A 26207-nucleotide genomic window follows, 5' to 3' on the forward strand; every position below is an offset into this window, starting at 1 on the left:
CATTTTGCCATCAGGTTTTGACCTTTTAATTTAATTTAGGCGTAAACCACAGTTCATCTAAACAGTTAAACTGTTTCAGAGGAGTGATATCATAGCGCTCTGCATCAGCAGTGCTGTGTCTGACTCCCTGCCAGCTCCCAGATCAGCTTCTCTGATTGGTTGATGCGGCGTGTCCAGCAGCTTTTCCAACTCCAGCAGCTACAGCTGCTTCTGTCAAATGCTCAGAAACTTCTGAGGCGCAGCTCCTGCTGCTCAAAACGCGCTGCAGGACCTTTTGCTGCACCAAGATGTGCGTCAACCATAGATTTTGCATGTAAACTAGCTGCTTTTGCACTGCAAACGGTTTAAATAGAAATATGAATTATATGAATCTAAAAACATGGAGTGAATGTTGAAAACCACTTCTTAAGTATCTGAATCTGTATTTGGTATATATTTACCAAATTTCAAGGACAAACTAACATCATAATAAGGAGATTTATGTTATTTTGATTTATTCTGAGTGGCCCCAAGAAGTTAGATATTTATTAGGCTCATTAAACAGAAGGTAGAGTAGGCAGAGCATCACTGGCTACATTTACATGGACACCAATAGTCGGATTGACGGACGAGAAAGATTTTTATCTTAAATGCAAAATGTTTACATATCACTGAAATAATCGATCAATCCAATTAATTGTTTCAGCCCTAGTCTGATCGAATCATAAATAGTTCATGTAAACATGATAGCCTGAAGAGTCCAAAATGATTTGGTCCAAACAGAAAGAAATTTTATTCTGAAAGTGATGATTTTTGCTGATCGCAATTCTTATTGGCGTCCAGGTACACCTAACCTGACTCCACCAGATGGATTTGCTCCGCATATCCATCTGGAAACCTTCCGTTGAAGTAATTTTGGGAAGGGGCGAAAATATTGGTTAGCTGATTGGCCTATGTTGGTGGTAGACGGGCCAAATAAACCAATCAGATCAACGAAGCATATGACGTACTAACAGAGCGACGACGAAGAGGAGCCAATTGATAGATCAAACTCTTGCCGAAACCAGTCGGGAGAAGAGCAAAAACATCTTTTCCTCTGAGAAAAGCCTCCAGAGCAGTGTTTTGCTCTTCTTTCAGTGAAGAAATACTCTGTAATTCCCATAAAACTTGCTCGATAGCCACGCTAACGCTAGTTTCATCGGCTGAAGCCGCCATGTTCTTTAGACTGAACCGTCGCACTTCTCGTTGCGTCACACCTCAACCCGCCTCAAAGCCAACGCTGATTGGACGTTTGTTTGGTGAACGGCTCCAAATTTTCCTCAACGGAGAGTCTCCAGACTGATCTGCGAGTGAAACCTTGAAAGCTCGCGAGATCAGGATGGTCTCACGAGGCTAACGTATATACCCATTTGGATCTTTGGATTAAAATAATCTCCCATTTCTCCTAACCTTCATCCACTGGTCATTTGCAGATGAACGTGCCATCCTGTCCTCTACCCCTGTAACAAAGGCGCGTTAGCATAAGGTACAGCTGAACCCTTAACTAACATGACCACCAAAAACAAAAGTATGGATTCAAAGATGCAAGGAAGGTCCATAATAAAAAATAATAAAAACATCAATAGACAAGACTGAAGAACTTAAGAAAACGAAATGAAGGGCGAAGGCATAAAGAGTAGCTAAAGTTGAGGATAAGCGGACAAGTATGGGTTTGTTTACAAAACAGGCAAATCCACACAATCTTTAATGATTTAATCTGATGGAAAGCTTGGTATGGATTCATTTTTTTCAGTGTCAATGTCAGCAGAAATTTTGAATTTCTGATCAACTGAGGCTTAAATTGGATCTAGGATATTCTGTGCAGGTAAACGTAGATAATTTTACTTCCGTGTCAAGCATCCAGCATCCTGAGGTCAGTAAATCGTCACCAGCAAAAAAATTAAGAAACGTTATAATCAGGAAAACTAGTTCTGAGTAGCATCTAAAAGAACCTGTGAGCAGCGAGAGTTAAACTCCAAAATTCTGTTTGCAATTTCCACACTATGGGCTAGAACAGGATTAACACGATCCTGGGGATCAGGATCCGAATCTGGACCTTGAGAAAAGCTGATGTTAAAAAAAGGTGATAAGATACAAAAAGTGAAACAAATTTATCCATAAAACATCTTTATCAATATGAAAAATATAAAAATAATCAAAACTGAGCCGTTAAGTGCTCAGAGTCGTCTTCTTTGCAGAGTAGAAGTTCCAGCTTGGTTAGAAAATGAAAACAGGTCAACATGAACATGACATGTAGACTAACAGTTCAGTCTGAGCGCACATTACTGGTACATTTCTGTTCTCTATCCCCTCTATACCCTAGCTAAGACTGGATGTTAGGAGGCAACATATAAGGAGTGACACAGAGAATTCAGGGGATGAAATGGCCAGAAAGGAAATTTATGGTTAAGGAAACCGGAAAGCATGCAGAAGATGTAGAGGATGTCAACAGATGGAAACGTAGAGTTAAAGATCTACTTTGGTCTGTAATCACATTTATTTTTAAATTCAAAACAACCCCTCACACTCAAGGACGCCTCCATAGAACCTAATCGAGTAGAAAGCCTTAATAAGAAATAATATTCCAAACACACACACACAAAAAAAAAAGGACCAGCAACCTCTGAAGGCGGCGGCGGTGGAAATCCTAACGTGTCTCTCTGTGTGCCGGAGAAAATGAAATGCCAAGCCTGGCTAAGGACATAATGAAAAAGCTATTATCAGCATAAGCTTTCATCAGCACAGCATTCAGCCGTGTTCAATACAAACTGATTCTCTCATCTCGTGCCGTTCCCGTCTGAATGCCGGGATATAATGAAGGGGATGAGATAAGAAGCAAAGATCACTTTTTTCCTGCTGAAGACATGCATCAGCACATTTACTGATGAGCCGTAGCTTTCGCAAACCGACGGGTCCGCAAAGGCCAAGATAATCAACGTGTTGTCCTCAGTTTAATTCGCTTAGCATCTCTTTGCATTCTGAAATCTAGATCCGTTTCCACTTTTTGTTCAGCTTTTCATTTGCCTTCTTTTTTTTTGCATCTAATTATTGATAAACGGATTCTCATCACATGTCTCTGTCCATCTGGCAAGTCCAGCCTTACGGCCTGAATTCCAATCTAGCCTCTTCATACAATATTCACCGCTGTATTGAATAATGCATATTAGAATGCCATATTCAAAACATACTGAGGGTGTATTAGGCTCTAATGAAGATGGACTCAGGTGTGTCGTCTATGAAGGGTGAAGCAAATCTGCAAGAAAATATCCCTTAATAGATTTCATCTCACTGCTTTAGCTTCGTTAAGAAGGAATGTGATGCACCAACAGGTGGGAAAGGTTGCTTATGTCACTGACTTTACATTCTTTTCTAATAAAAAAATAAATAAATCTTGTTTTGCAGTAGATCCAAATTTTCTCTTGGGTTTTACCTCATTTTTTTCAAAGTTTCAGTGGGTGGAAAAACCCAGAGCCAAACCAAAATGACCCAACATGACAAAGCAATAATTGCCCAACCAGAACAACCAGTTCCAATCTTTTTATTATTGATTCCCATCAAACATTTGAATTGAATGACTTTCCTTTTTCTGTTATTGAATTTGTTCAAACCAGCAGAGGATGTGTTGCATTTTGAGATTCGTCAGTCTACCTCATTTTCTTTCATTTTATCTGGGGACGGGTGGCGGAGGTAGCGGTCTAAGGAGAGATGCCCGTACTTCCCTCCTCCAGCTGCTCCCCGAGGAGACACCAGGCCAGCTAAGAGACATCGTCCCTCCAGCGTGTCCTGTTCTTTCCACCAGGCCTCCTCCCAATGGGACATGGCTGGAACACCTCAGGGAGGCGACCAGGAGGCATCCTGAACAGATGCCAGAGCCTCCTCAGCTGGATCCTTTCCACGTGGAGGAGCAGAGACTCTACTCCGAGCTCCTTCCGGGTAACTGAGCTCCTCACCCCATCTGGAAGGGTGCGCCCAGCCACCCTGAGAAGGAAACTCATTTTGGCCGCTTGTTTTCTTGATCGTGTCCTTTGGGTCGTTACCCAGATCTCATGACCAGAGGTGAGGGTGGGAATGTAGATCCATCGGTAAATCCAGAGCTTTGCCCCGCCCATACAGCGACCGCATCACTGCCGACAACGCACAGATCTGTCTATCAGTCTCACGCTCCATCCGTCCCTCACTCGTGAACAAGACCCTGAGATACTTGAACCCCTCCCCTTGAGACAAGGACTCTCCACCGACCTGAGGAGGGGAGTCCACCTTTCTCAGGTAAAGAACCATGGCCTCAGATTTGGGTTGTCAAACAGGCCCTATTATAGGGACGTCTTTAGGTCTGGTGAATATTTTCCACTCAAATAGAAGTAGAAATCCTTCTGTTTAAAAAAAAATGTACAAGTTAGAGTATACCCGCTCCAGCCGGTGAACGATACCTCCTTAACGACCGACCCTTAACAATCATAGACAGGTTTCAGATATTACAGGCTAACGATGGAACCAAATGACCCATTCATCGGTTCCATTTGCATGTTTCCAAGCGATACAAGGCTTTGTCTATAAAGACCCAAACTCACTGCGGATCCAGACATTTGAATTGAGAAAGCTTCCTGGAGAGGTGGAGAAACGTCTTCAAATCTTGGAAACCAAGTCCAGTGGATATTTTTTGAACTTTTACGGAATGACTATGACCTGGATGACTGAGAATCTTCATCAGCAAGTTAGAGTATCAATTTAAGATTTTTACTCAAGTAAAGTACCATTTTTAAACCTACTTAAAGTCTAAAAGTAATGTAGGAAAAAGGTTAAGGACAGAAGCTTTACTGCACTACCCTATTAAAGGAACATTTTTCTACAATTCTGGATGATAACTTCAACATCACCTCAATCCTCATCGCCATACAGGTGATCAAAAACATGGCTCCTGTAAGCCAGGCCAATAACGACCTCAACGACTCCCCATTATAGAGATGTGGGCCAGTTTTGGTATAATCTGCAGGCTAAAAGCGACCTTAATGACTCCCCATTACAAGGGGAGTTCAATTTGCATCTTTTCTAAGCCATAATAAGGCCTTTGTTGGGCAGTTCTTTAAACTTGGAGCGACTCCAGACATTCTGAACTGAGAAAACTCCCTGGATGGGAAGTGAAACGTCTTGAAAGCTGGAAAAAAAAAGTTGTGGTTTTGTTTGAACTTTTTTTTGGAATTCCTTATATTTAATTTCCATAATGTTGTAGCTAACGGCAACAAATTTGCATCATGTTTGCATGAACAACAAGTTGGGGCAGCACCCACAATGAAATTAATTGTTTGAAGGAAAAATGATTGTTATGGTTTTTTGATAAAATTAGCTTAAAGGAAACAAAACTAAGGAGTCTATTTTTGAAATGTAGGGAGTAGAAACTAGAGATAATTGCAAATAAAAAAAATGTAAGGAGTAGAAGTAAAAAGTCATCTAAAAATATAATTACTCCATTAAAGTATAGATAGTTAGGATTTCTACTTTAGGGAACAAAGTATTTCTACTTTGTCACTTGACGCCTCTGGGTCTGGATGTTGCTTCTGAAACTTAATAAATGGATTAATTGCATTTCTTTGTTAATTCAACAAAGAGATAAAAAGGCAAATATTACAGCATCTCTTAAAAAGATGGCTGCAAGATTATGCCAGCAAGAACAGCTAATGAAGGGGTCTCTGCAGGGAGCTACATTTCCACCAGGACGACATGTAGGCGTTCAATCTCCTTCCGACAGCCGCAGAAATCCCCCCCTCAGGGCTAAATTTGCAGCAGAGAGAATAGGGCCTCTGTGCAATCAGGAGAAGCGTGCTGGAGGTCCTACAGCTTTCAGGTGTCACTGAGAACATTTGCTCTCCATATGAGAAGATTCAGACCAAATTGGAAGCTGTGGGAGGCGTAACTGCAGAGATGAAAACACTCCTTATCAACTAAAAAAAATATTAAGCATTTAATTGATTAGCATTTTCCTGAACATTTGAAATCATAATTCCCCTTCAGACTGATGGTGTAGGAAACAACAAGGCTTTCTAGGTTACATCTTTGAACAGTGGTAGGAACGCTGGCAAAGGATGAAAAAGGAAACAATCTCTGGTTCTCTGTTGGAGTCGCTTCACAAGCAGAACTTTTTTTTGTAAAAAACATGCAAAGACACTTCAAGAAGAAAAAAACAACAAAAAAACACCTATGGATTAGGTTGAAGAAAAATGAGCTGGACCATCAGGATTTTTGGTCCTAGAAGAAAGTCCTGGGTTTGAATCCAACGCAGTATTACGGAAGAGGATTAGGGCCACTGAAGAAAAAAAAAAGAAACTGATTTTTAAATTTTATTTCAGTTTAACATGGGAAAAAAGTCAGAATTCTGACTTTATTCTCAGAATTTTGACATTTTAATCTCAGAATTCTGACTTTTTTCTCAGAATTCTGACATTTTAATCTCAGAATTCTGACTTTGATCTCAGAATTCTGACATTTTAATCTCAGAATTCTGACTTTGATCTCAGAATTCTGACATTTTAATCTCAGAATTCTGACATTTTGATCTCAGAATTCTGACTTTGATCTCAGAATTCTGACATTTTGATCTCAGAATTCTGACTTTGATCTCAGAATTCTGACATTTTAATCTCAGAATTCTGACTTTGATCTCAGAATTCTGACTTTAATCTCAGAATTCTGACATTTTGATCTCAGAATTCTGACTTTGATCTCAGAATTCTGACATTTTGATCTCAGAATTCTGACTTTGATCTCAGAATTCTGACATTTTAATCTCAGAATTCTGACTTTGATCTCAGAATCAGAATCAATCAACGCCACACTGCAGTAATGTATAAGGTGCATACTATATGGTACAAATATATATATATATACTTTAACAGCCAACATTACAGTTTTAAAAATTCATAAAATTAGTCTGATGTAAAATTACACTTAACTAAGAAAATATATTTTGAAATAAGCCCAGAATTAGCACAAATTAAAAGAAATAAAGGTTTAAAACCGGATCACTTAATGTGTTCAAACTAACCTGAAATCACTGAAAATGAAATACATTTTTAATAATAACTGAATTGAATATGAACACATTTCATCTCAAGACTCTTTACAGTTCACCAGATCATCTAGTTAGATTGATTATTTATTATATTGTAGTTTATTGAGAAGCATCTATTATGAAAAACTAATGCAGGAAATGATACTGACCAGTTAAAGTAGAGAGCAGCAAGTATCTCAAAGCAGGAGTCTAATAAATGTGCCTGTGCTAATATATGTATGGCTGGTTTATCTTTACAGCTGAACTACTTCCTGTCTCAGCGATCATCAGCCTGAACTTCCTACGTTCCTTCCGTTCCTAGATCGCCCTCAGGGCCTCTGATGTGTTTGCACAGAAACAGAGCGTGTTGTAATAAGAGCAGCAGCTTCTGCACAGAGATGTTGACACAGCAGCTTCAGTCTTATCAAACTTTTACATGATGTTAGCAACAGAAATAGAAGCAGGGCGAGGGAAGCGAGGCAGAAACGCTCATTAATGCTCAAGTACCATTAAAACCGGATCTTTTTTATTAACTTCCTCCTCTTAAAAGAGATTAAAAATGCTCTTTTAACGGTAGGAGCAGGAAAAAGAAACGCAGCTTTATTCACATCCTAATGCTCAGTTTGTTTTATCTTCAAAGACGTCTTCGGGATAATAAATTCAGGAATTTTATTTGATGTTTCCCAACCATTAAATCTTTATTTTTATCTTAAACAGACGTCAATCAAGATCTAATAGATATCAGAGTTTGGCTGCTTTTCCCTCCCTTTCCAGTTAGACTATGGTTGTTAATGAACCCTTTAGACCCGGTCCAAATCCGATGGAGGTAATGTTTTGTACAGAAAGGAGGAAACATGGTTGAGTATCAACAGAATTTATTCCAGTCATTTTTAACAAATCATTGATACAAACACAGATTGTAGAGGAAAGTCTCCCCTCATATTAGGCACTTAGATTCCAGCCATGAAAGGCAGAGAGTTTCTGCCATCTTTCCCTTTTTATCTAAAAGTCAGCCAGCGAGTCAATACTCTCGGCTTGCAGCTTTACTATACAAGATGCTGCTGGAGTCACTCTGGCCACCAAATGTCAGAATTAGAATGACCATTTTGGCCGACCCACAGAGAAGTGTGAACAGCTATAGAAGTGAACCGATGTAGCGCTATAATGTGTCAGAAGACATGTTTTAATAGGAGGAGAATAATAGTGTTAGAGTTTAAAACAACCTCCTGCAGACTTCAAATCAGGTTATTTGCAAAGTTTCCCATTTAAAGTTCATCTCAGGCTTTTTCTTTAGGGTGATGACAACCCAAAAACAAACGGGGTCAAATGGAAACCACCATTTATATCTGATTAATGTCCCTCAAAAGGTGCAGCATCAGAAAACAAGCTTCCTTGAAAGTTATTAACACTTTGAGAAGGAATATACTTTAATATAATATCCCATTTGCAGTTGCCTTTTGAAACGGTGCCGAGAACGGTCAGAGCACCTCAGCAAAGGTAGCTGAGTGTAACTGGACCGTGCCAGACGCAACCAAACCGCACTCAACAGGGTTCCTACAGCATAAGGCGAGTTAAATTCAAGACTTTTTAAAGACTTTTTAATGCCACTTCAAATAAAAATTTAAGACCAAATTCACAAGAAAAACCTGCTTGCGACAACTTAACCCAAAGGTTTATTTTAACATAAACCACTGCACTAATGTTTCAAATGTTGAAAAGACAGATATATTTGAACAATTATTTAACTGAATTCACAAACTTTGTTTTAGCAGGGAACAAAACAAATCAGTTTTAAAGCCCCAACATAACCAGTGCTAAGTCTTTCTGCAGCTATTTTTCTTTGTATGGTTTTCTTAGTGTGTTTGATTTGGTGATAAGTGGAGGCGTTGCAGAGACAAGGGTGGAACTAAACTGAGAAATACCGGCTGTTTCTCTGTAACTCCATTTTGACGCTTTGTGTTTCGCGCTTCGCATGTGCGACTCCACTGCCTTAATTCCCATCGTTCTGAGCTTGAATGACTTCTTGCACTAAATCCACTGAGCCTCATGTATGTTCCCTGGTTTTAGCCATGGAGGAAACTCTTTTGGTTACATTTACACTTGATCATATTTTCCAGACAAAAAGTTAATGGTGCATCTCCCAAATGTCCCGGCCGCAACAACGCTGCGGCCGGGACATTGGTTCCGCTATCGGGACGGAACCAATAACGGCGAACTGTTATTTTTTTAAATAAAAATAATTTTCAATTTTAATGTCTATTTAGATTACAAAAATAAATCGTAATAAAAATAATCCTATTTATGTATTACAAAATAAGACATACGAAAGACTGATTCAAGACATTTTAATACCAATTAAGGCCTTAATTTTATTTTGAAGAATTCAATGCCTTTTAAGACTTTTTAAGGACCCGCGGGAACCCTGACTAAATCTAGTACTAGTTTAACTGTAGGGCTCGGCACGGTTCATCTGTTGCTTGGTTCTCTGATAACAAAGAGCGCATCAGCAGAGCTCATCCTCTCCTATTTACAGTCAGCCGACTCATTTCACAGGTTTTCCGGCATGTTCAGCTTTGCAATTCCCAGATCTCTCCACCGGTTCACAACACAAACTTCTTCTCCGCTTATTAACAATAAATGGCATCAAAAGGTCGTGGTGCGACCTGGCATGATGCCGAGACAGAGAAGAATGCTTTCTTCACCTGACATTCCCTAAACGACTAAATATCAAATATAAACAAACATAAGTTCCTGGATGTTATAGGTGCCGCCATTTTTGTTTGCGTAATTCCGACCTTGAGAGCTGTAGTATCGTGGACGGCCAATAGGAGGCGAGGAACCGTGCTAGCATGATCTGTAAACGGTTGTAAGAACCGAACTCGGCACGGTTAAATGATCTAAGGTCGGTTTAGCCTCCTAGCTCGGTTTAGCTCTGGAATGACGGGAGGTTGATTTGAAGCAATAGTGATGATTTCCCATAAAGCCCAAACCTCCGGATGCAACTCTGCCTAAATGCTCATCTACAGAAATGATCGCTTTACTACACAGACAGCAGAATCCTGCCAGCAGCTCTAAATTATTGGTAGTAAAGGTTAAACTTCCAATTAGGGGGGTTGTGGTGTGTAATTCTTACCAGCTCAGTGTTCAGGCCTGCTGGACGATCATGTCAACAAGCAGCTCTCTGTCCTGCACAAAAAAACAACAGAATAAAATCAGTCCTTCTAGTTTTTTTTTTTTTTTTTTTAATTTTTAAAAACACCTCAATATGCATTTAGTTTTAAAAGAATTCCTTGAAAAAAAGAAAAAAAAAACTCTCTGTTTTTGTTTTCTTCAGAAACAAACATCCACTTCCGTTGGGATTTATTGAGGCAGAGCACCACCAAGCAGTGCGTTATTGGAAAATGGAGGGAAAGTAATGATTTTAAAAGCTGGTTCCTGAGATCCGGAGCAAAGTCGTCAAGCTCCTCCATCCCAAATCAGCCATAAGTCAGAAAACACTCAGATCCACCCAGCCAGGCTGCAAACACACAGCACACCTAACTGTGATGGGATGCATTTAAGTTCAAAACCCAAAAGAGGTCAGGAACCAGAAAGATGACTCAGCATTTCTGCTCTAACAGCTACTGGATTAAACCTATCAGAATATAAAGCAACAGCTGATGGAAAAGCTCTGAATATAATAAAGAAATAATTTGCTATTTCAGATATACTTTCCCCTTTCCTTCCTTTGTCGTTCCCTTTATCCTTCCTTTCCTATTTATTCCCTCCGTCCATTTCCTTCCACACTTCCTTCCCTTTAAGTCCTTGCTTCAATAAAACTTCCCCTAAATACAATCCCCTCTTTATATAGTTTTAAATTTCTCAGTCTTTTACCAGTTTTCCTTATAAGAAAGATATATTCAAGTTTCCTTCCTTTTTAAATAGTAGATAGAATAAGTATTAATGAAACGGAAGACCAACAGATAAACATTTAATTCATTAATCAAACTGTAAAATATTCACTCATACAGGAGGCTCTTTAGAATGAAGCGCTGCATATGTAGCTGCTGGTTATACTGGATCCCTCACAGAAAAACAGGTCGTTCCACTCATCATTCAGCATAACTAAACTAATTCACTGGAGACGGGGGAGTTAAGACAAGAAGCAGAAAATTATCTTATAAATTGAATTAAAAGCAGAAAGATCTGAAGGAAAACAGAATGCTGCCAATTAAATACTTGTGGGAAAGTCAAATACTGCAGAAGGATTGATGATGATCCACAGTAACCTCTGGATCATCTATGTAAAGTCAATCCAAAACAAGATGGCGCCGCTGTTAAACAAATCAACCAGCGGTGAAGAGTTTGTCACGGAGCAAATCAACTAACCTACAGAGAAATGGAGCCAAATCTAAAAACATGGATGAAACAAGGACAACTCTTTTGCTTCTACTTTCCCAGAAAACCCTGAAACATTTAATTCAAACCACAAAACTTTGAAACACTGAGGCTCTGGCATCGTGATACGGGAATGATTGTGATAATTCCAGGCATATTTATAATAATGATCACAGAAATCATTATTAAAAGGCGTTTAGCTAGGAATATTTCATAGGGTGAACACCTTGGTGTTTAACATCTTCAGGCTTTACGCGGCGTAGCAGGGTAGGGGGGTATCCTCGCACCGAACATTTTGAAATTTAGACTCAGAAACGCCATTTCCTTCATTTTTAGGGTAAAGGCAGCTAACTTTTTGTCTTTGTTCCAACAATACTTTTTTCCTGATTACTGGAAGTATGCGAGCTTGACTACAGGTGGACATTTCATAAGGAAGAGATGCAGACACTCTGCTGCACCTCTCCCAAATTGTAGGAGGCCTTCCTGTTTGGTACCTTATCGCCTTGTTTTATTTGTCTGACCGCCATTGTGGAAAACGACTGGTGAAGATGGAGCAGCTAGAGGAGAGAGGTGCGCGAGAACGCTGGGATCCCCACTCTTTTTGGCCTTCATGTCCGTCCGTTGTCACAAACTTGCCCCCACTTCCCACCGCCTCAGCTGTAGCTTTGCTGTGTTTGATGTGATCAGTGGGTAAAAAGTAGTTTTAATATGTTTTTAGGCCACATAAAGGATTCAAGATTACGTTTCCTTCAAAGATTATTTCTCTGTGGGAGCCGCTCAGACCCCCACATACCGGCGCTGCGCTGTCACTGGGAATCCCCAGCAGCAGCTGCCTCAGGCCCGAGAGCCTCTCCAGGGTTTTCCCCTCCTGTTGGTGGCGGCTGGAAGTAGATGTTAGCGTTTTTTAGGTCTGTGCTACAAACTGCAGGCAGCAGGATAATAAAAGCCAACATATTCTGCCGGCAGGTTTCTACATTTGAAGTTAATTTAGGCGTTAATAAACTGTTTCAGAGGAGTGGTCATAGCGCTCTGCATCAGCAGTGCTGCGTCTGACTCCCTGCCAGCTCCCACATCAGCTTCTCTCATTGGTTGATGATTGTTCACTTTGTATCTTAGATGTTGAAGTTAAAGAAAGATTAAAAACTGATATTTCCCACAACCAACTAATCAAATGGCCAATTTTCTGCTAGTAGAAAACAAATCTGGTGGAGTTCTTTGTGATTTGAAGCAGAACGTTCAGTGTTACAGATGAATTTAAAGCTATTATCAGCATTTAGAGCTTCAGGACCAGAGTTAGTAAATAATTGAGTGGGGGCTGCTGTCCCTCTGCCTGCCCAACCATGTCCCTGTGCACGGGGGTAACTTTGGATATCTGGACCCTGGTGTTCTCTGTGTTAGTCTGTATTCATTGGGGCAGGCCTGGGGACCTCACGCTTGCCATTGATCAAAGCCCCCTGCAGACGAGGTGTTATATACTTTATATACGCCAAGACACACATGTGTATACACTAGGGATGGAACGGTTTATGAAAACTGTCTCGGTTCGGTTCGCGTGTGTTTCGTTCGGTTCATGCGCTGCTCCTTTTTCTCATAGAGGAAGCGTTTACACTCCAGAGCAGAAGGTGGCGGTACTGCGACCAAAGCCAACCGCCAGTAGTAAACAAGAAGAAGAAGAAGCGAAGCAGCGTAGCCGGGTGTAGCAGAAAAAAATCAGTTGTTGTGGAGAATTGTGTGGGTATGGCGAGTGGGAAAGAACAGGAGTTGGAAGACGCGCCAGCAGCACTTTATAGGTCTGCTGTATGGAACCACTTTGCATTTAGAGTGACCTACGATGACGGCGGGAAGAAAGCTGTGGATAAAAGTGCAACAGTGTGCAAGCATTGTGCAACATGTTTTGTTTGTGCTAACAGCAACACGACCAACATGTCAGGCTAACAATCAACATATACCGAACCGAACCGAAAACCGTCACCACGAAACCGTGAACTGAACCAAACCGTGGATTTTGTGAACCGTTCCACCCCTAGTATACATCACAGGCGGGTGGATCCGGTGTTCATGGATATACTTAATGCTAAGCCGTAGCTTCAACTATAAATAGCTCAGAAAACAGTGTAATCTTTTAGGGTTTGTATATATGTATTTACTGCGAGTGCATGGGATACTCCCTCTTTTGTTGTGGTTGCTGTCTTTTCCCCCTCATGTCTTGCATGCATGGAAGCAGTTTCTAGAAGACTGTATTTTATGCTTTTTTCTCCTTTATTCTTTCTCCTTCCCTTCCTTTCCTTAATTCTTTGCCGCTCTCACTTTCTCACCTTTCTTTCTGTCTCTGTGTCAAATGCATGCAACCTTTCTCCCTCTTCAACCATCACTTCAAATAAAGTTTCATCCATAGTTATCAAGTGGAATCTGGTGGCTGCAGCTAGTGAAAGTAAATCTTTCCAGCCAATATCTAACACCAGGACACCAACTCTCAATGCAATATTGGCAAACAAGTACATGTTGAGAAAAATGGCCGATATGCTAATGCATTAGCTGATTCATCAGCAGCCATTTAATATCAGTTGTTAATGTCTTGTTAGATTTGTTTTTTTGTTAAAAAATTTAGACTTGCTTAATATTTCTTATCATAGTTTCATTTTTATCACGAGATGAAATAATTGATTTGCAGATATTCACCCATGATAGAATCAACATATGGTCCTTTTTCATAGCAGAACTCATTAGGTTTGAATTTCTGCCGTTTATTTTTCATATCCGAACATAACGAGCTCATCACAATGTCTGATTTTCTAAAATATCTCTGTATTCTTAAAGTGTGATAGCAATACGTGTTATAGAAGTGATTCAGTCACTCTGCAGCTGCTCTCTTTGTCTGCTGTATTCAGCAGCACAGAGTTGGGTCAATTATTGAAAAGACAGAAAAGGACACAGGAGGGATTCATCACACGCTTGTTCTCTAATTAACCGGACATTTCCATTCATCAAGCCATCTGCCCATCCAGCCCAGATGTGTCCAGCAGTAAATACAGGCTGCTGGGCTGTGGCAGCAAGAAGCCACTGGAGACTAAATAAATAGTTTTGGTGACTCAACTTTCTCCATCTCATTCTTTTTTTTTCTTTTTAGAAAGTTCAATCATAAACCAAGGAAACTTTTAGTGGGATTTTCACCAAGTTTCCAATAAATGTTGGAAGTTTTCTTTTTTTAAACCAGACAAGTTAGGATTTGATCCAGATGTTTCTACCCAGCATGTCAGAGAGAATTACAGAAGTTAAAGAGAAACGTTTAAAACATACTCTGCACATTTACTTGAAATATTGCTTTGTAATATTCTAAAGGCTGGTTTATGCTCAGAAACCAGGGCGTCTGTGTTGTAGTTACCAGATGGCGGCTGAAGCATCACTGCTGCTCTAGCTGCGCGGTGGAAAAAGTGGGTCTGATGCGCTTTGGGCGGAGCTACTCTATCCTTTCTTTGCCTGGAACAATGGTGGATGAAATGAGTCGTTTGGCTTATTTTAATAAATAAAGCTACGATCGGACTGCAAGAGCTGGAAGCAGCAAAAAAAAGCATTTCTGATGCTCGTCCACATTAAGGTCAGACCTCCAGTAAAGTGAGTCCAGATGCTTCTGATGCTCCTGAGTTCGATACCAGAGAGAAGCTTTGCTATATTAGCTGTGATAAGCGGGTAAAAAGTAGTTAGAATCTATGTTGAAGTGAGGAAATCCAACTGAAAACATGGTCTGTGCAGTCAGTTCATCCAGATTATATGGAAGAGGATTAGGGGCACTGTAATAAATGAATAAAAGTTAACTGATTTTTACATTTTTTTCAGTTTAATATGGGAAAAAAGTCAGCATTCTGACTTTAATCTCAGAATTCTGACTTTAATCTCAGAATTGTGGATTTTAAAGTGTAGATGGGCACCATGAAGGCAGAGATGTGGAGCACTCAGCTTCACTGACAAAGATGTGAGTAGTTTGAGGTGGCCAGTGACACATTGATGGAAAATGATGGAATTAGGCAACTTTTTAGTTGCCCGAGGGGTCCCCTCATTAATGGAGGATTAGAAGGTCATTAAAACAAGAGAGCTAGTCTCTAAAACAGACATGGCTACGGCTTGATGCTAACATGTTTGTTAGCTGGCAGAATTCTGACCTTTTTCCCCATTTTAAACTGAAATAAAATTTAAAAATCAGTTAATTATTTTTTTTTCAGTGGCCCTAATACTCTCCCGTAAGATTACCATCCTGCCTTCAAAGATTATTTCTCTGTGGGAGCCGCTCAGACCCCCACATACCGGCGATGCGCTGTCACTGGGAATCCCCAGCAGCAGCTGCCTCAGGCCCGAGAGCCTCTCCAGGGTTTTCCCCTCCTGTTGGTGGCGGCTGGAAGTAGATGTTAGCGTTTTTCAGGTCTGTGCTACAAACTGCAGGCAGCAGGATAATAAAAGCCAACATATTCTGCCGGCAGGTTTCTACATTTGAAGTTAATTTAGGCGTTAATAAACTGTTTCAGAGGAGTGATCATAGCGCTCTGCATCAGCAGTGCTGCGTCTGACTCCCTGCCAGCTCCCAGATCAGCTTCTCTGATTGGTTGATGAGGCGCGTCGCAGCAAAATCAAATTTTTCCAACTCCAGCAGCTGCTGTTTGTGAAGCGTCAGATGCTCAGAAGCTACTTCTGCAGCGTGCGGCCTGAACGTAGCATTAGAAAAACACACATTTCCTAACTGTTCTTTTAAAAAGATTTTTGTATTACTGACCAAACAAATCTTTGGCAATTGCTGATGTGGAGTTAGAAGGCCCAAAAAATTATGTCAAGAACCTTTAGAGAGAGAAGTTTTAAAACCACCTTAAGATATAAGACAGGCTGAATGTTATCGAATAAATGATTTATAAATCAGGGATGATTACTTATTTTTAAAAAGGAACAAGAAATGAAAGTAAATGAACGATAAATCTCTCTAATGTGGCCTTTCTGATGTTTACCTGTGAGTGCCCATGATAGGTTTATTTCATTTGAGGAAAAAATATATATTTTTTTAGTTGTTTTCTTCCAAAGGACTTTGATGTATTAAAAAACACAACTGAGCTTAACGGAACAGCACAGAGAGAGACTGTAGGAATGTAGGGAAATTAAAGATTGATGCTCCTGATGTAAAGAAGCAAACTAAAATAAGCTTTGGGCTTTTCGACAGACATGTTTATAAAAAAGTAATGCATGACCTTTAAGAACAATAACAGTAGAGACATCTCTGAGAAATAAACAGAATATCTGTCAGGAGTTACTGGGTTTTATTCTCTGTAGGCAGGACAGACAGTTGAGCTTTATTTAATAATTGGTTTTATACATAAGAATGGAAAATTCTAAACTTTTCCAGATTTCCAGGCCCTTTCTGCCCTTTTTTTAAATCTAAAACGTTCCAGAGCAGATGCTTCTGCCGTGGTCCGTTCCTAAAGAGGAAACCTAGAAAACATACGAACAGAAAGAGATGGAAGGAAGAATGAGTCGATGGACAGACAGAAGGAATGATAGAAGGACATGGTGGAGAGATGGACTGAAGCGTGGACGGATGCATGGATGGACACAGCCTCATGACGAAAATGGACTAATAGGCGTACGGCTGGATCCACGGACGCAGAGATGGACGGATTGGTTGATGGACGGGTAACGGCTGGACATGTGCCTGGACAAAGGGGTAAATGGACAGACGTGTCCAAAGATGGATGGATGAGCGGAAGGATGGAAAGATAAGATTCAGATGGCCGTAATAATCAGTTTCCTTTGCTATAAAAAGAACGAAACCAAACATCTATTGCTGCTATAATCAGACAGAGGACAGTTCTAAAAATGGTGCTTCTTAAAGTTCTTCTGTTTTTATATCAACCCTTTATAGGGAACTCAGTGAAATAGTATAATATATGGCGAAAATTAATGTCAACGTATTAAACAGAAACAGCAACTTGCAGGAATATATTAAGAGAAATAACAAAAGTGCTTCTAGAAGAAATTCATGAAAAACACTGAGCTTTTTATCCAACATAACCTTAGAGGCATTAATGCTGATACCAGCACTTACATTTTTTAGTTTATAAACCTAAATATAGTTGTAAACTAGGATTATTAACTTTTAACTTAACTTTTTAACTTTTCAATTAACTTTTTACCTTTTTTTCTTGACTTGTTGCATTTTTTTCAACTTAATTTCCAGTAAGTAATATATCATTAAAGGGCTGGTCTAATGTGTCAAATGCTAAAATAAGACGTACAGCCATGTAGCAGGATCTGTGCTGAATGGCTGGATATAGATCTTGTGTTTCTAGATCTCACTGAGGGACGGAGGGGGGTGTTGGGATCTGGAGAAGTTCCACCTTTCTCCAGCAGAGTTCGCCGTGGATCCTCCTGAGCTGAGCCTTCGACACACCTGAGGCGCATCTCATCATCAGGAGGATCCTCCAGTATATAACCGGCCTTCAGACCTTGCCTCAACGCCGCAGTGTTGATCCAGTTTGGTTAGCACCTGAGCCTAGCATCTTCTGAGTTCCTTTGTTGCTTCTGTTCCCTGGTTGGATTCTAATCCCTCTTTGTCTCTGCCTACAGGAATCCTGTTTCCCTTGTAAGCTCTGGATGAGCTTAACCTGCCGAGCCTGCCCTCTGAGCCAAACCTGAAGACTCTTCTCTGGATTCCCATGCTGCTCTGGACTAAGAGCTGGAAACCCAAAGCCAAGGTCTGCTCTCACGCTAGAAGCAAGACGCTGAAGCGGTTACTGAACTCTGCTGAACTAAACAGCCTCTGGACCCAACAGTTCCTCTCTCAAAGCCAAACCCGGACTCCTCAAGGTATAGATCTGAAACTCTCAAATCCAAACTCATCTGCTCCCAAGCTAACTGAACTGTCATCCTCACAGACTCCAGTGAACCTGCCCCCAGGCCTGTGCCAGTTCCTGTGTTTAATCCATGTGCTTGTGTTCAATAAAACCTGTTAAACTTTTCATCTGTTTCCGTGGTGTTCTGCATACTGGGCTTTTCTGAAACCCATCATGACAGGGGGACTCACAAACGCTAACTTGCCCTATAAATGGTTAAAGACTAAAAACAGCCAGGCAGTTATGGATGTAAAGGAATGACTGTTCCTTTAAAACCCTTTGTGTTGTTTACGTATGACAGTATATCATCATCTCCTCTTTTATGCTGCCCCCTACTGCTCTAAACCAGCTACGGATGAGTAGATTAGGGCCACCGAAAAAAAATGAAAAAAAGTTAACTGATTTTTCAATTTTATTTCAGTTTAATATGGGAAAAAAAGTCAGAATTCTGACTTTAATCTCAGAATTTTGTCGGTCACTTTACACCTGTTTTGCACTACCCCCCCCCCCCCCCCCCCCCCTTTTAATATATTTATATATTTATATATTTTTTTATTTTTCATTTTTTTATTTTTTTTTTGCTGATATGGAAGTCCCAGAATCTCATTGTATCCGTTGCAGAATATGATGACAATAGAGGCTTTTTGACATTTTTTTTACTTTGAATTCTGAACTTTTTCCTCAGAATTCTGACTTTTTTCTCAAAATTTTGACTTTTTTCTCAGAATTCTGCCAGCTAACAAACATGTTAGCATCGAGCCATAGCCATGTCTGTTTTAGAGACTAGCTCTCTCTTTTTAATGACCTTCTGCTCCTCCATTAATGAGGGGACCCCTCGGGCAACTAAAAAGTTGCCTAATTCCATCATTTTCCATCAATGTGTCACTGGCCACCTCAAACTACTCACATCTTTGTCAGTGAAGCTGAGTGCTCCACATCTCTTCCTTCATGGTGCCCATCTACATTAAGATCCACAATTCTGAGATTAAAATCAGAATTCTGACTTTTTTTCCCCATGTTAAACAGAAATAAAATGTAAAAATCAGTAAACTTTTCTTTTTTTTCCCCAGTGGCCCTAATCCTCTTCCGTAACCTGCATCTGCGAGAAGGCCGGGTAATAAACTTAAGCTGCTCTGAGAGTTTCAGAGATCAATCCTTCCCTCTTTGACTGCAGTCTCGATATCGACAGTAGACCAGATTGACATCAATGAAATTAATTCTCTCCAGCTTAGTGCTCAGTTACATGTGAGTTAAGATGTTCAGGACTCGGCACCCCCGGGAAGAAAAGACCCTTCTGGATGAAAATCCAATAAAAGGAGTAGTTAATTTATGCATCCCCCTCCCTGAGAATATTGATGCCTGTATCAAATGACTACTGTTTGCAGAAAAACCAACAACAGCATGTTAGGACATCTGGGGAAAGTAAACATTTAAACCTGAAAAGGTGCAGATAAAACGATTTAAAAACACCCTGGATGCAAATGCATAAAGGATAAAGAGAGAGATTCAGGTTAAGCGTATGGGAACCGATGCAGCCTGCATCAGTTTACTGTAAGTGCTGCTACTGCTGCTTGACAGCTGGAGGAGCGGCTCTGAGTGCTGTGATGTGATTTGCAGGTTGATGCACATTCGCTGTCATGATATTTTATTGTAGTTAAAGTTCTTTAAATCCACTAAAAGGTTTGCACGGTAGGAGGAGAGGAGCCTTGTAAATCAGTTGTGCACGCTCTCTTTATCTGAGAACTGGCAGCTCTGAGAGCAAAGCAGCAACTTAACCGCCTCACATGAAGCCTCTGCCTCATTAACCGGCAGCGAGGAATCAGGAGGCGAGGCGAGGAGGAACTCACATTGGGAATATGATGATGAAACATTAGGAAACCACTGAAAGATAAAGCAAACCGGGGCCCATATCATGCTGCTACCCAGCAAGTCGTCACCAGACTGGTTAGAGCGGTTATTAGTCCACAGATACAGTAAATACTTACGTCGGCAGTTCAGTTCTTGTTTAAAGTTTTGAACTTAACCCATTTCTAAACTTGCTAAAAAGGTGTATTAAAAACATAAAATGCATCAGGTGATGTCCAAGGTCGGGTGGAGTAAAACTGAACTCCATCTGAGCCGGTCAGGAGAAACCCTTTATCTACAAAAACCCCAAAACCAAACAACTACATCACAGGCAGGCAGGCCAGCTAAGACATGTGATCTATGGACAGCTAATGCTAGTGAAGTAATTGCATATTTACTGAACAGCAGCAGCTAGCATACCGTCTGCTCCATAGGCCCAGAAGGTAACAGCAGAATGGCAGATCAGCGTTAAGCTGGACATCTTGGACTCATAATTTACTAGTAAATCAGCTGGTTCCTCTTAAATACTAATCATACAGAGGTTTTTTTTTAAAACTTTGCTGTTTTTCTATTCTGTCCTTGGCATTAAATTGCAGTTTTTTGGATTCTTGTTTTTCCATTTCAAAATTAAAAGATTTTTTTTTTAACCAACTAACCCTGCAATTCCTCTTTAACTATGCTTCATCACTGCTATGGTTAGGGTGACCTGTTCCTGGATATTAGGGGTGTGCAAAATAATCGTCATGATGATGCATCGTGATTCTAATTTTCGTGATCTACTGCATCGATTCTTGACGGCAAGTATCGATTATTAATTTAAAAAAATTAATAAACAAAATTGCATGAATGGTTGGCGAACATCAGCCAAAAACAAGTGTAATACAACTTCCAGTCCAGCAGATGTCACTGCGGATGTGTTGACGCCCGCTGCCTTGTGTCACAAGCATTTTTCCGGCCGCGGGATACTGCGCCGAGTCATTCAAAAACAAAACATGGAGGAGAAAATATTGCAATGCATCGCAATAATTCAAGTATCGTGATGCATCGTGATAGAATCGCATCGTGGCATATGAATCTGGATTCAAATCGAATCGTGACGTCTTTGGCAATACCCACCCCTACTGGATATGTCTCATGTTTCAAGGAAAAGTCAGTTTATATTCAGAATTCAAACTTCTTAAAGTGCTTTAAGTGTGAAATTTTTCACATACTGTTCAATAAATGATCAGTGTTTTTAATTCAGAGTAATTTTCATGTGAATGTGCTTTACTGGAGGCATCCATGTTTGTCAAAGAACACTACTGCCACCTACTGGTTAGTGACGTCACGGTGCGGTATCGGCTGTTGATCAAGTCCCAGTGCTGTATCTGGTGTTTGTCACAACGCGCTATTATCCAAGTCATCTTGAAAACATTCTTCTTCCAAATGTTGGCTACATATTACGGGTTTTTTCTCTGGCCAGAAGTTCGATGGCAAATCCTCCCTCTTCAAGTTGGCGATCCAACGACCAACCCGTCCGTGGAGGATCAGGAATCAGAAAGGTGGAATAACTCTTTTTTTCACTTTTACCCGATGTATTCCAGCATCCAGCTGCCATGCACGTGGGCATTGTCAGTTTCACTATAGCTCTGGTGAATTTCAATGGTGAAGTCCTCTGGAAGTCTTCAATAATTGTTGTTGATTGCAGATGTGTCTAGTAGTTCCCATTGATTTAGCTTGGAAAGCGGGGAGAATGGCGCTAGGCTTACCGCACCGTGACGTCACTGCTGGAAGAGGGAGGGGCTACTATATCTGGGCAAAAATGGCCGCTCCCAGACTCAGTGATCACAATGAAAAATATTTTTATTTTGTTACTGATTAACACTAAATCAATTAAATCACCGCAAACGTAATAGTTTTAGGTATAAATATGATCCATTGGTTATTCTTTGCTGACCGAACTTTTCCTTTAACATCTGATGAGGCTAAATGGAAAAAACATGTTTTATATAATCTCTTATTAAAGGTACACTATGCAACCGGTGTTGATTTTCCAGCGAGGCTCCCCCCAGTGCACTGTCGTAAATATGCTCAGCTGTTCTCCTGGTTTCTTCGTCAAGCCAGGCGCGGTTGTTTTGAGCTTAGCAGCGAATGACTAATGCTGCGTTCACACTGGACGTAGCTGGCGCGACAGAAGCAGCGAGTTAACATGCAAAGTCAATGGTTGACGCGCGTCAAGGCGCAGCAAAAGGTCCAGCGGCGCGTTTTGAGCAGCAGGCGCAGCACGTCTGAGCAGCTGAAGCAGCGCATCGGGCGCGTTTAACGCAGGGAGAGAGACACAGCGCTGATGATCACTCTTCTTAAACAGTTTATTGACGCCTAAATTAACTTAAAATGCAGAAATCTGCCGGCAGAATATGCAGTTTGGATTATTTAGATGAAAAACACCTACCAGCTGCCGCGGTGAACCGCTGCTGATGAAGGGATTCCTTCTGTCGGCGCATCCCTGGTATGTGGGGGTCTGAGCGGCTCAGACAGAAAAAATATTGAAGGCAGGATAATAATCTGAATGAACTGACTGCACTGATTATGTTTTCAGGTGTATTTTCTCACTTAAAAACATATTAAAACGACTTTATTCCCATTGATCACAGCAAATATAGCTGCAAGGCAGAGAAAGGTTAGTGAAGCTCCGCCCAATGCGCCTCAGACACACTTTTGCACCGCGCAGCCAGAGCAGCAACTGGTACAAGCAGCAAAAATGAAGCAGCAGACGTGCTTTTGCTGCGTGAACGTAGCATAACTGCACAAAGATCGCCACTGTGCTAGCAACGAGCATGCTTTTAACTGGGGGGTGTAGCAGTTCTCGCCGTAAAGCAAGACTGACTCTCACGAGACTTCTGAGCCTGTGGGTGCGGGTCGGTGCTCCTGCAGTTGCAAGTGCAGTATTTCCCCCACAGACCACCAGGGCGGCTGAGAATACCTTTGTTCAACCTGAAATGACTCATTTAATCATCCAAAACGTTATGGAACACATTAATTAACTGAAAAATGTTGCATAGTGTGCCTTTAAGGTAGCACAGTGCAGACTGAGTCAGTTTTATTATATTAACCATCTAGGTGGCTGTTTAGGCTCCGCCGGTGTTTCAAAGATCGTTGGGTTAATCAGGAACAGGCTTTAGGCAGGACAGAGCCTTAATCAGCTTTAACTGATAAGTGATAGTTGTGAGGGGAAGACTGACACAGAAGGAACAGAGAACATGTAACTTCAGTAAGCTAGCCTGCTTTCAGAGCATTTAAGCTACAAGTGAAACCCTTCATAAATCTGATCAAACGTCAGACCATTTTGGTTAATAATTTGTAGCCTGTTGTAAATCACGATAACCATTTTTTGATTTGCAATAAAGAGGAGACATTACCAGTCCCTCTCACTCTTCAGATGGCTTTTAATCTTAACCTTTCAAATAGCCCATTCCGCCATTAAAAAAAAGCTTCAGGTTGCTTTTGACAGATCATTAAGTACAACATGTCTGAACATTGTTTTGGAAACGAAGATGGTATTTTCTTTAATAGATTATAAAAATGTGCTCAAAGCTGCTCATGTTTTTATCATGCTGGTATCGTAGATCAACAATCTAACGAAAATAAGCATTTATCAGCCACATGTGGCCTCTGTTTCCCAAATGAACATTTCAAATGTTTTCCACATTACTGGCTACTGGGATGACTGAATGTAGGGAAACATTAGCATAAAGATGATTTGTTGGGTTGCTTTAAAGCCAAATAGCAACCAGGAAATCAGCTGGACGTATTTACTTCTCTAGGTTAAATAAGCAGGTAATGAACTGTGTTACTGTCGCCACCCATTAAGGAAGAAGCATAAAACAATGAGTAACGCTCTGACGTGGCTAAACGAAGAAAATAAACTGTTTGAAAACAAGGTTTTGCACGCCGTGACAAATGGAAACTAGAAAGAAAAGGAAGCCACATTCTGAGCATATAAATAGTTTCTGCAAACTAAACCACCCACTTCTACTTTGGGAGCTTAGATCATCTGCTGGAAAAACCTCCCCGCTTGCCGATTCATCTGATTAAGTATCTGGTCAGGAAGCCGGAGGCCTTCACTGTTTCATGATTCTTAGTGAACCTTAATATTTTAAATGGGGCCTAAAGCAGAAGAATGAGAAACGACTTTTCTTTAAAGCTGCATAAAACACAGCATTGTCTTGAGCCGTCTGAGGGTTAAGTGATGCAGAGTAATTTGGATGCGTATGGCCTTCCTTTTCTCCCTCAGGGCTTTGAAAGGTACAGCTAAAAAAAAAAGCTTCTTCCAAAACATCCTGCATATTTGTCAGCTTAAAGTTATACAGCAAATAAAGTCAGCAATATGGAGGCGTAACAGTCGTACCTTCCTCAAAGGGACAAAGCTGTCTATTATATGAACAGTTTATATGAACTTTTTCCACTAAAATGAAGCTAATGAGCTGTTTGTCACGGACATCTTTTTTTATTATGTTTGCAAGCTGCAAATATATGAATCTCAGGCCCTTGCCTCGCAACGCTGCCAGTTCTGTTAGCTCTACGCCGCCGAAGACACAGACGTCCATCCCCGTGAACACTGGGACGCAACTCAATGGGAAAGGAAAGGATTCTGGTTTCAACCGTTGCGTATATTATAGAGACTGACATTTTTTCGGGATTCCTGTGGGATGGGAGTCAGTATTAGTAACGATCACGTGATTGGGACGGTACAGGATTAAACATTAAACATTGGATGTAGGAGTTTGCCCTGAAATCGAAGGATTGACGGTTCAAGCCCCGACTCCGACTTTCAGTGTCGTTGTGTCCTTGGGCAAGACACTTCACCTGCATTGTCTACTGATGGTGGTCAGAGGGCCCGGTGGCGCCAGTGTACGGCAGCCCCGCTTCTGTCAGTGAGCCCCAGGGCAGCTGTGGCTACAATGTAGCTCGCCACCATCAGTGTGTGAGTGTGCGTGAATATGTGAATGAATGTAGTGTAAAGCGCTTTGGTCACTGGCCTACCTTGAATAAAGGCGCTATATAAGTTCATGCGATTTACCAAAAAACTAGGATCAATGCTAAAAAATAAAATAAAATAGAAAGAAAAAAAATCCAGTACTGGCGCCGCCATTTTGTAGTTTTTTTCCTTGAAGCCTACACTATAATGCGAGTCAAAAAAACTACACAACCCAAAAACCAACTGAGTTTTTCACCCGCGCTCAAAAACAACAATGGAGGGACCAACAGTTAGCGGCGAAATCGACTTGGAAAAGTTTGATTGTTTTTTCACCTAAAATAAGCATGGTCTGTTTCCTAGTTTGTTACTTTTATTATGCATTTATAATTGTTATTCCTTTGACTTTAACTGACCTTTACTACAGTTAGAAACAGGAAGTTAACTGAGCATTGATAGAAATTTAGATTCAATGTATTGGCAGAAATCTTATTGAAGACAACAAGAATGGGAGTGGAGCAGGAGTCATTTCACCAGGAGTGGGACGGGACAGGATTTAGATTTCTACGGGACACCATTTGTTTCTGTGGGAGTGGGACGGGACAGGAGTGAAAATACACTCCCGTGTAAGTCTCTAATATATTAGCTGCGACATATGAATCAAGATGCTATGACCGAAAAAAATCTGATTGACGGATGACAGTTGGTATATGATTGGCTGAATTTAGGTGTTCAGGCTGAAGTATCTAACTAATTTTAAGTAGGGATGCACGATATTGGGATTTTGGCCGATATCCGATATGCCGATATTTTAAAACTCATGTAGCCGATAACCGATATCGATACCGATGTTAAAGCTGGACAAAATAAGTAGTCATTGAAAATAGCAGTTTTGTTATCCATTTCTGACACTTTGAAAAATAATATACTCAAATATATTTTCATATGCTGATATCAAATCAATTTTTAAAAACACGGTATCGATCTATTTTACTTTCAAAATCTGGTGAAATTTCATCGTTCTGTTACAAACTCTCGTGATATTTTGCAAATTCTTGTTAGTAAAATAGATCGATACCGCGTCAATATATCAACATATAAAAAT

General features: G+C 40.6%; 1 protein-coding gene across 1 annotated transcript in view; it reads right to left on the reverse strand.

Annotated features, from left to right (window-relative positions):
- The window catches only part of LOC119793872 (plexin-B2-like), a 214655-nt gene that overhangs the window by 135337 nt on the left and 53111 nt on the right, over window positions 1-26207 (reverse strand). The window contains exon 2 of the mRNA XM_038301156.1: window positions 10194-10246. The gene's annotated coding sequence lies outside the window, so the exon portion shown is untranslated. The remainder of the gene's footprint in view (window positions 1-10193; window positions 10247-26207) is intronic.

The sequence above is a fragment of the Cyprinodon tularosa genome, unplaced genomic scaffold (genome assembly GCF_016077235.1).
Source record: "Cyprinodon tularosa strain WSP-4 unplaced genomic scaffold, ASM1607723v1 ctg462, whole genome shotgun sequence".
NCBI lineage: Eukaryota > Metazoa > Chordata > Actinopteri > Cyprinodontiformes > Cyprinodontidae > Cyprinodon > Cyprinodon tularosa.